The sequence below is a fragment of the Glossina fuscipes genome, unplaced genomic scaffold, assembly GCF_014805625.2.
Source record: "Glossina fuscipes isolate IAEA_lab_2018 unplaced genomic scaffold, Yale_Gfus_2 0, whole genome shotgun sequence".
NCBI lineage: Eukaryota > Metazoa > Arthropoda > Insecta > Diptera > Glossinidae > Glossina > Glossina fuscipes.
The window spans coordinates 1,280,123-1,295,516 of NW_023998414.1; the positions used below are offsets into that span (position 1 = coordinate 1,280,123).

The following is a 15,394-nucleotide window of genomic DNA, read 5'->3' on the forward strand; positions in this document are numbered from 1 at the left end:
AAAACTAATGACATATTCATTGAAACATCTACGCTACGGGGCTACTAGTCTTTTGTCTAAAAATTATGAAAATCGTCAAAGAATAAAACTAAAATTAAACACCGACATCCACATTAATATTTTTTTATTTTTTATTTACTATAACATGACAATTTCTTTATTAACGCTAGAAAATAGATATGGAAAGAAAAGGCCAAAATCAATATACGAATCAGAAATTAGGCAAAAACTGAAACCGATGCCCCCAGATGGGTATAACCGCATGACCGCAGAAAAGTTCTAGTCGCGTTCACTGCTTTTTTTCTCGCTTAACTTTACTTCCTATTATTATTGCTTATTTTCTATTTATTTATTTATTTATTTTTATTTTTTTTCTTTACACATCTCAACAACCGATTATAAAATGTTATCTCAAGGGAGTTTTTTTTTTTTTCGTTCAATAATTTCTCTTCTGTCCCCCAGTTGTTAGTATTATTATTATTATTATTATTATTATTATTTACATTTCTTTCATCTTTCTAAATAAAACTTTACGCAAAGTAATTCTGACATTATCTTTGCTTTATCTAAGGCACGCAACCAGCAAGCAAGCAAAAGAAGAAAATATAACAGAAGCGGAGAAAAACATTACCACAATATGTGCATAAAAGTATTTTTATTTATTTATTTTTTTTTTTAAATAAATTCTTCATTCTTTATATTTAAGTTAATATCTTAACGTGACATTTCTTGGGGATATTATTGTTGTTGTTGTTGTTCTTATTGTTCTTCTTCTTCTTTTCATTATTATTAAATGCAGAGAATGTTTACTTTATTTTACTTTTTTTTTCTACATATTTTTGAAATTTCTCACAAACTCTGCCGTTATTTACTAAATCTCCACTTCTCTCTCGCTTGCATTATACATTCTGGTATCTCTGGTATCATCTTCTTTGTTAAACCAAATCTCTCAGCAACATGTTGCGTATATATATATATATATATATATTATAGATAGTTTATTGTGCTATGGTATTTATTTTCTTTTTCTTTAACTCAAAGTTTCTTATATAAATATGACCGATCGACCGACCGACCGACCGAGCATATGGTAAATAATTGTTTAGCCATTTATTTGAATTTTTTTTTTTTTCCTTGCATTACGAGTTTTTTTTATTTTTTATTTTTTATTTTTTTTTTGGTTATTTTCTGTCTTATTATTTTAGTGTACAATTCTGTTATAAACATTGCATTTCATTCATAAAAGGTTTGCTATTGTAGTAACTTGTTGTTTTTATTGTTTTTATTGTTGTTGTTGTTGTTGCTTATATGAACGTTGATGTTAAAAATAGCGAATTTTTTCTTCGATTATTCTCAATTATTTACATTTAAAGCGTACGTTATCATTTGCTTCTTCTCTAAATATAAATAAATTCGTTTAATTGATGCCTTACTGTGAATTGAAGTTTTCCAAGTGCCACGATTTTGTGCTTTTAAAGTTTATTCAATTTAATTCATGTATTGCCCTTCTTTTTGAATTGAATTTGGAAAACATTTTTAAAAGACTGTCGAGATCACTCCCTTGTAAACATAAAATTTTGAAATTTTTAAGTTTAAAGTACTCTTGGTAACACCTTTTGTTGTGAAATGCTGATTAATTATGGAAAGAAAAGTCAGCATTTACATTGGAAAAATGATTTCTGTTTTAATGGATCACATTAAACATACGAATTGCGAAGAGTCTTATAGCGCAATCTATTCCTTACGCTTAGTCAATACACATAAATATCATTTGCATATTTATTGCCTCCATACAGAAATAGAAAAAGGAAAGCGCACTTTACAGACATTTTGTCAATTTAGCGCTTTTATTATGTGATGAAGAGTCGAGCAGAAAACCAGATTTTATCGAAACTCTAGAGCAAAAACAACTAAAGAAACTGTAATGCGACTTTCAACATCCTTTAGCCAAAACAAGAAAATTAATATTTTATTGATTTTTACATTGCGGGTCGCTAGAGAAGAAATATCAAGTGCAATAAAGCAGGAAAAAATACTGTTTGATTTAGAGACGGGCAACGAGAGAACTAATGCTTCATATAGAGCTGCCATGATTTCCGGACGTACTTAGCCAAGGATGCATTTCGCATTTCTTTCGATACCGATCATGCCTTTAAACAGCAAGAGCACTTAAATTTTTATAGCTATCCGCAGTTGTCCTAATGAATTCGCAATTAATAGAAATATGAACAAAGCTAAATAACTGTAGAAGGAGTTTGTTTAACTGTGAAAATCTACAATTTATGCTGCTTTTCTTGCTAAGCGCAGTAAAAAAAACTAAATATAGTTGTATTTTGAGTTGAGCGGCATTATGTTTAAAATTAAACAGGAAAAGTTATTAATTTCAATCCTAAACCAAATCTAAACAAACAAAATTTAGAAGGTATAATGAAGGCTCGGTTGATTATATAGTTTCCATATTTTTAAGCAACCTAAGATCCTTGATTTGACTGACTTAATTGGTTTTGGAAATTCTCTCGGAAGAAAAACTCAAAAAACATAAAGCATATTTCATCAGTATATCGCCAAAAATCAAATATGTTACATATGTACCCATAAAGATTTCCGATCTAACCAATCTATAGTAACTACCGGCTCAAAATTTAGCATAGATTTTATTAGTTTCATTTCAAATCACTCAAAATTTACAAAGTAGTATTGAATTTATGGAAAAAATATCATCTACACAGAATTTCAAGTAAAATCGTAAAAGCCTCTTTTAATGCATCACCATCCCCGATAATAATAAAAAAACGCCTATATACGTTTCTGTCTCTTATCAGTAACCTTACAGGAAAGATAAGCATTTGTGTTTAGCAACATTGCTTCTAATTATGGATACTTACCATGAAAAGGAAGTTAACTCACCACTATTTACAATGAGAGAAGCAACGGCCACACCATACTAAACATAAAATGAATGAATGAATGAGTGTGAAATGAGGAAAAACGCATTCAATTAAAAGTGCTTGCATAACTTTCAATGTTAAATGATATATATGAAAGGAGTATAAGTCACTCTCATCGTTTTGTCCAAAATTTTCTGAATTTTTGTGAGAGAATTTCTTTACTTGGCATCATTTTTTTGGGTATTACTGGCATTGTTATTACAAAACTTAGTTTTCTCTGAGAGGAGATGCGTTGCTCGTGTTATGTCGAAAAATGAAAGAAGGAAATAGAGATAGAATCACCACTTTCACCACCTTTTAACAATTGCTTACATTAATATAAACCTAAACTTCTGCATTTTTTTTCTCTGTTGCTCTAAGCGGAATTTCTTTGATTACTTTGCAGTATTGAGTCTCTAGGCATTTTATTATTATAAAATGTTTTACTCGCGTCTCAAAAAGGGAGAAAGATATATAGAAGAATCACCAATTGCGTACATGAATGTAAACATAAATTTTTGAATTTTGTATATCATTTCTATTCTTAACGTAATGTAATAACAAAAAGAAATACTATAATAATAATAACGGTAATAACCATAATAATAATCAAAAAACTTTTACTATCAAAAAGACATCCATAAGAATACACAGCAAAGCAAATTTTACTCTCAAAGAATTATCCAGAAGAATACATAGCAAAGCAAATTTTACACCAGAAAGGCAAAATAAAGCACACACATACATATTTTGATGCTTTGATTAAAAAATAAAATTCATCAATCATAACAATTCCATTCTAACTTTTTTACACTTTTTTGATATTAACAATAGTGATAATGAAATTTTATTTTATTGACATAAAAAAATCCTTGAAATCTTATCAATATAGAAATGTTCCATATTTTTGGAAAAGTTATGAACAGTATAAAATAGACGATTACGTTGTTTGCGGATTGAAGATTTACATTTAAATGCCACATTATTGATATTATGTAAAAAAAAGATCTATAAACATACCTCTATTCAAACTCACTAAAGCTATGAAAGTAAATAAAATAGCTATGGGTTCTCTATAAGCGTATAGTTGGTCAGTATCTTTCCGACATTTCTTCATTAAATAATGCTTTCGAATTTTTTATATCCAAAAGGTCGAGAAGACTCTTTTCAAGCTTAAATACTATCTACTTCTCTAGTTTTGAAAATTCGTTGTGTGCGTTGCAACCATATTGATACAATGAATATACCCCTAATCTCTAGCTAATCAAGCTAACATGTCTTACGTGTTTTGCCGTCGTCGTTGCTCCTACAGTCTCAGTCGATTCAGTTGGTTCAGTTAGTTACTATTTTTAGTTTAGTCGGTTTTTCTCTTTGAGATATAAAGAATGAAAGGTGTTTTTGACTTTTCCGAGAGTAGAATTTTTTCTCTTCACATATTTTTTATTAACATTTTTTTTTTTGTAAACAAATTGTAATTTTTTTTTTTTACTTTTTTACATTTACTAGTGCTTTAAAAATGACTTATTCAATTACATAAACCTAAATTAAAGCGAATTAATAAATAAATATAAACTAAAAATCATACAGACCCTAAAAATACTGAAATCTCTTATAAAAAAATTTAAACGTTTTGGCATACACGCCTTTATATAATTGTCGTCAATTCTCATTAGCATATCAACTATGGTTTCGGATCGGATGGAGAAAAACGCGTGTAACTTGTTTGAGTTTGAGTTCTTTGCATGATGTCCGCTGATTAACCATTGTAACCAACATCGAACTGCACACTTGTTGTTATGGAAACTAATTGAGAACCGAATTGTTATCAGAGCGTAAAAGAATACTCAAACTTTTAATCGTACTCTCATTTGGCATCATTTTTTCGGTCTTTGCTGGCATTGTTATTGTAAAATTTTACGTGCTCTGAGAGAAGATTTCTACTTGGCATCATTTATTCAATCATTGCTAGCATTGTTAACCTAAAATTTTATTTACTCTGAGAGAATTGTTTTGATTGCTTGGTACCACCAGGGCATTTCTGGCAGTGTTTTTGTAACATTTTATTTTAGAGAGGAAATATCTTTCATATCTTTCATTCATTATACTCTGAGAAATCAATTTTATTCTCTGCATTTTTGCTGGGCATCCATAAGAAATGTACAGCAAAGACAGTAAAGTAAATTTTACTTTGCTTTTCAATTTCATTTTTTTCTCTTACTGGTGGAAGATGTGTGAATTTTGTATCGCGGAGACTTGTGTAAAAAATAATGTACGTTATTTTATTATTTTCACTTGGAGTTGTTAAGAATTTGTTTTTGAATTTTGAACGATAAGGATGTGTGGATTTCATGTCGCGCGAGAACTTGTGCGAAATAATATACGTAAATATATATACAAAATAATTTCTTATCGCGAGAGCATATGCAAAATAATATTCGTAAATATATTTAAATAAATACTTCCACTTCTTTAAACGGTTGAGCCAAAGCGGATAAATATAAACGAGAAATTTATGAAAATTGAAAACAAAAAATATATATATGTATGTGCATATAATATATGCACGTATGTTTGAAAACTTACAGTAATGTTTAAATAATTCTTTGATATTAAAGGGAATTATATATATATATATATATATAATAAAAAAAAGAAGAATACACCCACACACATATATGTATGTGTATATATATACATATATATATTTATATGTATAGGTATTAAGAAAAGCAAAATAAAAAAAATATTTTAAGCAAATAATGTTAGGAAAATAAAAGAAAAAAAAATTATCGTTAGGGCGAAATAACAGTAAAATAGAAATGTGCTGAATACAAACTGCAGTTTGTACAGCCTGTTGCTGGTGTGTGTTTCAAAAGTATTTTTGAAAGAAAAAAAAAAAACAAACAAAAGGTATGCACAGTTGTGGGTATGCAAAAAACTGCAAATAAGTATGAGCCAGGGCATTCAAAAGACTACATGATGATAACAACAACAAGTGCCAAAAATTCTAATTTTTGTTAGGAACGAACCATTATTATACCGGGGACATGTTGCAAAAAAAAAAACTAAACAGAAAACATGTTTCATTTGGTAAATTATAATCTATTAAAAAATTTTCCTTAAAATTCCTAAAGCAAGTAAAACATACATACATATATATATATATATGTATTTAATATATAAATTCATGCATATATATATATATATATTCATATATATATTCATATATATATATATACATATATATATATAAATATTACATCTTTTCGATTCTTGCATGTGCTAAAGAGGCGATATTAAATTACCACGAAAAGAAGAAGAAAACCATCCTTTAAATTCAAATTACACGCTTTAGTAGAGAAAGAGATTACCATTCAACAAGTTTTCAAAATTAAAGGACGTGCCAAGCATAACATTAATTATTATAACAAAGAAAAAAATTTATATATATATATATTTTTTCCTTTAAGAATCAGTCGGGAAAAAAGTGCAGTGACATCAAATGACACACGAAATAAAACCAAAAATTTTCTGAAAACAAAAGTACCTCAAGCACAGAAATGCTTTTATGAATTCAACACCAAACCTCAGAGACAAACCAAGCCAACAAAACAAAAAAACAAAAAAAAAAAATAAATAAATAAATAAAAAAATATAAAAAAAAAAAAAAAAAAAATGAAAAGAACAACGATTACATTAAAACCAACCTAAACGTTTTTCCAGGAAACCACAAGAATATCACAAAATTAAAAAAAACAAAAACGAAACAGAACCGACAACTAAACTCCTTTTTAACCAGCAACTAACGTTTACGTTACGTTTTAAGCCATAAAATATCTACAAGAAAAAAAAATTAAAAATATAAAAAAAAAAAAAAAAAACAGATCAGAACAATTTTAGGCAAAACCCATTGGTGTGTTAAAAATTTTGTGCCTGTGTCTGTGGGGCCGTTCATGTGCATGTGCCAGTGTGTTGTGGTTCTTTCGACAATTTTCGTATAGAAAAAAGAAACTCCGAAAAAACCTAACCAATTTACTTTATGTCTCCGTTCGTCCGCTGCATTTGCCTCCAGTGATTTGATTAAGACAAAAACAAAAACTAAAAAAAAAAAAAAAAACCCTACAAAAAAAAACCAAACTTTATATATGTTTTTAGGCTTCTACCCTAATGTATTTGTTTGTGTGAGGTGATTATTGTGCATGCATTCGCAATCAATATATAACAACTAAACGCGAGTCTGTGTGGCTCCCCGATTATATGTGTGTCTTTATACGTTTATTTGTGTGTGTGTGTGTATGGATTTTTGAAATAAAAATCGTGTTTTTATCAACACAACAAGAACGAGAACAAAAGCAAAAACAACAACAACAACAACAACAACAACAATAAAAAATATCTCGGCAATTGAAACACATGCAATCCGCGAACAGTCGGCCAGCGAGTCGTCAGCCAGTCAGCCAGTCAGCTCAGCAATCGTCTGTTTTGTATCAATTCAATGTGCGATCTTTAATCTGGATTTTTTAACTGTTCCTCGCTGCACACATACATACATAATTGTTTAAATAGCATCAATTTCTCCACTCCTCGTTGCCTGAACTTTGCATCGTGGAACGATTTTAATAGCAATTCTATGGATATAAAATTTTATTGGTATGTTGTAAAGAGTTTCTCTTAGTTTTTATACGCGCAAGATTAGGATTTCGTTACTCACCTAAGTGCTCGCATTTTATTAAATTGTAAAAATCGTCTATCTTCTATATCATCTGTGATGAGTGCGCAGACTGAAAACAAAAAAAAAAAAAATAAATAATAAAAAAATTATTGATGAAAATGGTACCTTGTCTTATATAAATTTTATTATGTTACAAATTCTCAAACGCGACAATTCGATACGATTTCATGAAAATTTCTTTCTCTCTTTATCTTTACCTCTGTCTCGGTCTTTTTTTCCCCCCCTTTTTTACTCCCTCTTTCTTTCTTTCCTTCTCCCTTCTATCGACATTGCCGATCCATGAGAAACGCATCAACGAATAATTTTAAATTTGAAACACACACATATGCTTCACTTCCGTTCATTGTTCTTTGGAAAACATGTTTATTCGCAGTCTTAATCATCTTTTAAAAATCTAGAAAGGAGCGAATAACAATAAAGGAAAAACACATAAAAAATTGTATTATCTTTAAAATTAACAAATATTGAACATCTGTAACTTCCGTCCTTAGTCGATAAACGAAACGATTTATATAGTATAGGGATATAAGAGGGAAAAGAAACCCAATTACAAACACACCCATCATTAATATCATCATATGCATCAATACGTCAAATTGTATCCCCATTGATGTTTTGCTGTAATTCTCTCTTCTTTCTAAAAAAAAAAAAAAAAATGCCATTAAAAAAGTTTACAAGTGTCGATATACCCTCCCTACGAACTCCAAATCTATCTCTAAACTCTTTATCAATATTGGCGTTTGTTAAAATCCTTAAGAGCTTCACAGCTATCAGTGCAATCAAGAGAAATTCCAAATTCGTACAATCGGATAAAAACAAATGAGGTTCACTAACTAATTGACGCATAAAAAGTATTCGAAATTCTTTAGTTTTCAGACAACACACAGACCAAGTTGACTGATAGGACCGTAAAAAAAAAAAAAAAAGAAGAAAAGTACAATTATTTTTATTTATACTCATCAGCGGCAAAAAGGAATATCTTCACTGCACAAAGTGTATATATTCTTGATCAGTATCGAGCTCGGGATCAATTCAAACATCACTGTCTGCCGGTTTCTGTAATGTCTGTTGGAAACATTGAGAAGTTCTTGAATATGGGCCAAAACGGTCGAAGGACATGCCTACAGTACCGCGTAAAACTGAGAACATCACCATTTCTTAAAGGGAACGAATACAAAATTGACTTATTGCCGATAAATGTTCGACAAAAATTCGAAATTAATTTTTTATGGGCGATGCTATAGTTTCTCTACCAAAATGGCAAACATATATTGCAGTGTATCAGAATTCAATACACTTATAACGCGAAGAAACAAGTTTCAAAATTGGAATGCAACTAAATATGTCTGTCGGTCCATTGGTCTGTCTGCGCAACAATGTAAACATATTCCCGTTAGCGAAAATGAAGATATCGCCTATAAATTTCTAAAAGAGTTTGCAAGTGACTTAGATGAAACTTTTCCACGGGCGCGCGTACAATGGCCACACGCCTCGAATTCGAAAAAAATTATTTATTTTGAAAAAAAAAAACAGAAAAAATTCCCTATCAAGCGCCCAGCTCCCCATGCTATAGAGCATGAAAATTTAGTTCCTTTAGTTTTTCTTCCATCTTCCTTAAGATAACGTTGATGGGTAAAAAAAAGACAGGCCCACGATCGGATAAAATTTTCTTATTCGGTGCCAAAAATTTCGCATCGAACAGCATTGCAATTAAGATCACATAGAAAATTCCGAATTTATGGGCAAAATATATTCATTCTGAGGGAATGCAATTTTTACGGACATATTTTTGAATTGAAATTTTGCCGAAAATCTGTCTCTGCTATCAGCAATAAAATCGGGCCAATATACACACAATAACAATGACAAAATCGAATATCTATAATGTCAGACTTTTGCTTTATATTCGATGCGATATTCGAGAACGGTATGGTAACGAAACTATCATTGCTGAAGCCCATAACAACTGATTGGCAATTGAGTCCAATATTAAAATACGGTCTCTGTTATCGTTGTTAAGGTGAGTCTGCAATGCTAGCATAACGTTTGATCACGTAACGCGAAACGCGAAACGCGCACAGGCAACAGTGGAAATACTTAATTGCGATGTGTTACCCCATCTGTGTTGCCCCTTCTTCTGCTTACCGTTCGTTTCTCATTGATACGTCACGAGCTGTGTGTGTCTAAGTAGTGTCATAATTTTCTCGGCGTCTTTTTTCGCGGATAGCCTTAATGGACGAGTTTCCCTTTTTTTTTTCGATAAGAAATTCATCTGCTACCGAAAAGAATGAAGCCGTCTAATTTAATTCTAATGTATGGATTAATTAAATAAATAAAAAAAAAAAAAAACTATAATTTTGAACGAAATGTCACACAAGAAGCAAATGTAAATTTTCTGCTTTTTGTTGCTTATTTAACCTTACTCTGAATATTGCTTACGTTATACACTTATTTTGGATATGGCGTCTCTATTGAACTTTTGTTATGTTAGGGCGCCCGATCGCAAACACTATAAGACGTAATGAACCGTACAGCCTTTATCTCTCTCGTGCTCTCTCTCTCTCTCTCTCTCTCTCTCTCTCTGTCACTCTTTTTTAAAATCCGCAAATTTTGTATATGACTTGAAATGATGCTTCATAGCGAGAAAACTTGACCGACTTTAAGAAAATAAGTTTCTGAATGGCGTAAAAAACCTTCATTCAACTGATGCTAAAGTTATTCATAAATATTTGAACTAACACTGAAAAAGAGATGTTTTTCGTTTCGTTGCTTTTGTGCAGCATAATATTTTCCTATTCCCGATATGGTAATGGACTCAGCAAGCTTGAAATCACCACCAATTGTAAATACATTCTGAATGAATTATTTACATTTCTATGGAGACTGTATATATATATATATATGTGTGTGTGTATTTGTTTGTTTGTTTGTTTGTTTGTTATTTCAAAAGTATTTCTTTACAATTTCATTTTATATTTAATTAGGAGAAGAAAAAAAAAAGAAAAAAAACCAAATTTTCTTTTTTCTTGCTTTCTCAAGCAACGGTTAGGTTATCATTCACTAACTGCTTGTATGATAATAAAAGAGAAGAAGCATTTTCTTATTTCCACTAAAATGAATTATTTATGAGTTATTTCTATTTATTTTTCTCTCAATCGCTTGTGAATACAAAAACACACATTTTTATAAATTATTAACAAATTAATCAAGTGATGCCGCGTATACTGTGAGAGGATCTGTGAAAAGAGGGATGCAAAAAACTAATAGCCAGGGGAACGGAAGCGTGAGTGGGAGCGGGAGCGGGAGCGGGAGCGGGAGGTGGCGAGGGGAGGGGTTATTCTGTAAAGCAAAGCACAATTAATTGCTGCCGACAGATAAATATTTACTTAACACACATTTTGTAGGCAATAATTTGATGTATTTTAAGACCGAAAATTTCACTTTCACTTATAAATTGAAGAAGAAATTGAAAAATGTAAACATAATTATTGTTTTTTTTTTTATATTTAATTTTATTTTCTTTCCTAACGAGTTTATAAATAATTATTCTGTTGACTTTTTTTATTTTGTCGCAGACCTCTATCAGCCCGGGGTGTATAAGTAGGGCGTTGTAAGCGCTTAGAGAAGATAAATGCGGTATAACCGTGATTTTGGACGGTCTACATGATAATATAATTTTTCTTTTTTTTCTCATCTCCTTAACACAGTTGCAAAAAAAAAAAAACTCTTTTTAAAAATCTTGCTAAATAAGTAAATTTTTTCTCATTTAAAAAGGGATGATATGAAAATTTATTTATATATGTATATCAAACGCATTTAAAGTGATTTTAGCAAATTCGGAACGTTTCACTTGACCTCAAATATCTATATATATATATATATATATATAGGCAAAATTCAAATAAAAACGAAATCTTAGCGTAGCCATTAGTATTTAGGCGACTGTTCGTTTCTTGGACGCAATCGCACAAATGCACTAAAAATCGCGCTTTTCAAAGCTTTATTATTATTATTATAACTATTATTATTTATTTATTTATTTTTTCTTTTTATAATTTTTAGAAGGCCTCAAACAAAAGAAAATTTTTAATAACTAACAATCAATTTGAAATTTAGGCCAACAATAGCTAAAGGACTGACACATCCGTAAAAAAAAAAAAATCTAAAAAGAGTTCGATGACAGGTATTCAAGATTCGCCCCAGAGCGTATATAATTTTTTTATTTGTTTAAACTTAAGAAGAAAAAAAAAAAACTTCTTTTTTTTTTATTTTTCAATTTATTTTCCAACATGAAATTTATTTATATTTATATTTATATATATATATATATATATATATATGTGTGTTTTTTAAGCGTTGGCCATTGATTTATTGTGGATTTCCTTTTTACTCGTGGAAGATGAATTGTCAACATGAAATTTGTTTACAAACACATTTTCAACATTATCAACAGCAGCACAGTTAGTGGAGATGAGACTACGAAATTTTTTTTGTTTATTTTATTTATTTACTCTTTTTTTTATATTCTGTTTAAAACAATTTATTTAACCATTCATCACACACGAGTAGTCATCATCATATCATGTACATACGTTGCGTACACATGCACATATGCATGCATGAGATATGTAATGTATTTTCAACAGTTTTTTTTTCTCTTTTGCTTACTTCTATTTGTTATGCTTCTTTTTCTTCTTCTTCCATGAATTATTATTATTGTTATTATTATTATTGTAATTTTATTTTATTTTATTTTTTTTTTTTTGTTTTAACCAAATATGTAAACAAAACTTTTAAATTCCATTATGAGATCATCGTATACGTCGTATATCGTTGCATACAAATATTTACAAGGCATGGTACAGTTATTTGTAAGCAATTCGCTTCCTTTTTTTTTTTTTTTTTTTTTTTTTTGAATCCATGTCGGAAAGCAATAATGGTCATGAAGAGAAAAGAAAAAATAAAATAATTTCTCTATTTAATTAAAATCGTAGAATCGCAGTTGGCTTAATAAGTTTTACAAATTATGGAAAATTATTTAAATACAAAATTATTCTCTTACTGATATCAAGCTTTCGCCTGTATTTACCACAGAATTAAATAATAAATAAATTGTAATTAAAATTTCCTTTATATATCATCTATTAAAAGTCTAATGATGCGTCCAGGCGTAAGAGATGCTTTTTTCCCTACGTAGATTAAACTCGTACATGTAATTCTTCTCAAATATTCTAAAATTAGAGCAACAATTCTTGCTATTCATCATTCTATGAAATATAGAAATGTTTACGAAAACTTCTCGCGTGTGCGATAAAAATACAAATGTAATTTTATATTCTTTCGCTAACAGCATTGATAATAAATATGTCGCGTACCGAGTTTCGTGTAACGTGTGGTAACGTCAAAGCAAAATCAAAACAAAATTTTTTTTTTATCTATATATAAGACATCATTCAATAATGCTGCTGAGTGGGCAAAAGGACATATATATATATATATAGAGTTTACCACCATTGACAAATCCATATGTATTGCACGTGAAGGAGATTGTGTTAATGAATATGAACGAATTTTGCCTTAAAAAATGTTGGCTTTTGCTGATGATCCGATGATACGATTTTATTAAATGATATGTGATGTGATATCTTATGCCAGCATATACTCAATTCTTTCAATCAAAAAAATATTTACAATAAAATAATCGCAAACGCTATCTATATTGTTGGGCTCAACAACGTGAGATGAGCGCGTTGTCTCTTGTCATCTGCTGTTTGAACTTTCAAATCTTCAGCATTTGCTGTAAAAGAAATTCAATTAGCAATCGAGCATAAGTCGATGTTATGTAATTAGCTAAGCGTACGCTTTAAATTAGCTGGAGATCAAAGACGATATTACCGTGCCCTTTAATTAAGCTATGAATAACTCTTAATCTCATGTTGTTCTACGCCTGTTCTAAACAATTATCTTGAGTCTTATTTACGAATTTAGATTTAAGTATTTACTAAAACGTTAGCTTAAAAGCTCAGCAACGGAATAGGCCTTAAGGCATCATTGATTGCAAAACAAAAACAAACCGTTCCAAGTAATGAGTTTCGAATATGATAGTGTTATTGCGTTACTTTCGGGTCACCTAAACAAGGTCTGTACTTAATTCCATGCCATAGGCTTTCTTTTCAAGGAAATCCGTATATCTATCTACTGACTATTTAATTTTGCTTTAGACGCGCAGAATAATTGAGTAATTAAGTAAAAGTTCGCAACAACAGTTTCCTTCTCAAAGATATAATATATATGTATTTTCCGCATGATGAGAAGGATTTATATCGAGCGAGAGAGAAAAGAAAGGAAGGAAGATAAGTTTGAAAAGTCGGAAAATGTATTATGCGGGCGATAATTGTCATTTCCTCTTAACGGATAATATTAGATTATCGATAAATAGTTTTACATGTGCATCTATCCAGTGATACGTTCATTGAAACTTCAGATAAGCACAATGAGAGAGATGGGATAAAAATGGAGCACACAAAGGCGATATCTTATCTCATCTCATGAATATCGTAAATTTTAACATAATTGTGCATAGCTTTATGGAAAATGAAAGCGATAATGTTTGTAATGGTGTTAAAAGTCCTTAATGCCGTGTCCTCTGCATGCGTGACATAAGTACACCACATAAGCCTGAACAAATGCATCTGAAATCTCGTCTCGGGCACAGATCGGAAATCTGTAACGCTCTTAATAAACGATAAATTAAGGAACTCGCCAGTCGACTATAATTGCTCTGCCCAATCAGTGTTTTTTCCTTTGATTTTATATCTGATACTTTTTGAAAAGTTCAAAAATGATAGAACGAACTCCCATCCCGCATATAAATGTCCAATTGAAGGCGTATATGCATTTAAAGTGTGAATAATATTAACTTCCTGTAAAAATAAAAAAAAAAATAAAAAAATGAATAAAAATAAATAAATAAATGTAAACATAAAACAGAGGATGTTAGTTTGCATGCAAGCGTACAACGCTGCTTAAGTACTTTTGAAATTTATATAATAAAACGAAGGGAAACTAATATTCCTTATTTGTGTTATAATTAGTAGAAAAAAAAAAAAAAAAAAAAAAAACGTACTTTTTGTAAAAAAGCTCAAGAACAATTCGGACAAATTTTATTGTTTTACTCGATAGTTTCTTCTAACAATCTCGTTAATAAAAATGACTTAAATATCACTAAACGCATATGTACGTAACATTGTACCTGTGTATCTTTTCACTTAAATACACTTTATTTATATAAGGTTCGATGTTATTCTTACGTCACTTTTCTTCCCATTGGTGCATGTATAGTATACCTTCTAAAATGAAGTCAAATGGAAAAATGATTGATAAAATCATTTTTTTTTTTCCCCCTTTTGTTTTTTTATTTTATATTCATTCGAATCATTGAGTAAAGTTAAACAGAGTAAAGCAAAAAAAAAAAAAAAAAAAAAAAAATTGTTTGTAAATATGATTTCTCTCGATTAACTTTTAACAGTTGATCACTTTGGGGAAAGGACTCAACAAAAAATTATTCATTCAATACATATTTTGACTGACGTACAAGTTATTTTATAAATGGATCAGCAGCGCACAAAATGCTTTTATTATGTAATCATAGTTTCTTGATTATTATTATTAGGTGCTTGCATTCATTTTGATAGGCGACTTTGGCATAGGCATATTTGACCTTCATTATGTTGTC

At 29.9% G+C, this 15,394-nt stretch overlaps 1 protein-coding gene and 1 long non-coding RNA gene across 2 annotated transcripts in view; both read left to right on the plus strand.

Moving 5' to 3' along the window:
- The window catches only part of LOC119644704, a 266,859-nt gene that overhangs the window by 120,196 nt on the left and 131,269 nt on the right, over positions 1–15,394 (plus strand). The gene's annotated exons all lie outside the window — the stretch shown is intronic.
- LOC119644705 lies at positions 4,375–7,734 on the plus strand. The gene is made up of 2 exons (XR_005248563.1): positions 4,375–5,511; positions 6,398–7,734. It is a non-coding gene; the product is annotated as an uncharacterized LOC119644705 (long non-coding RNA).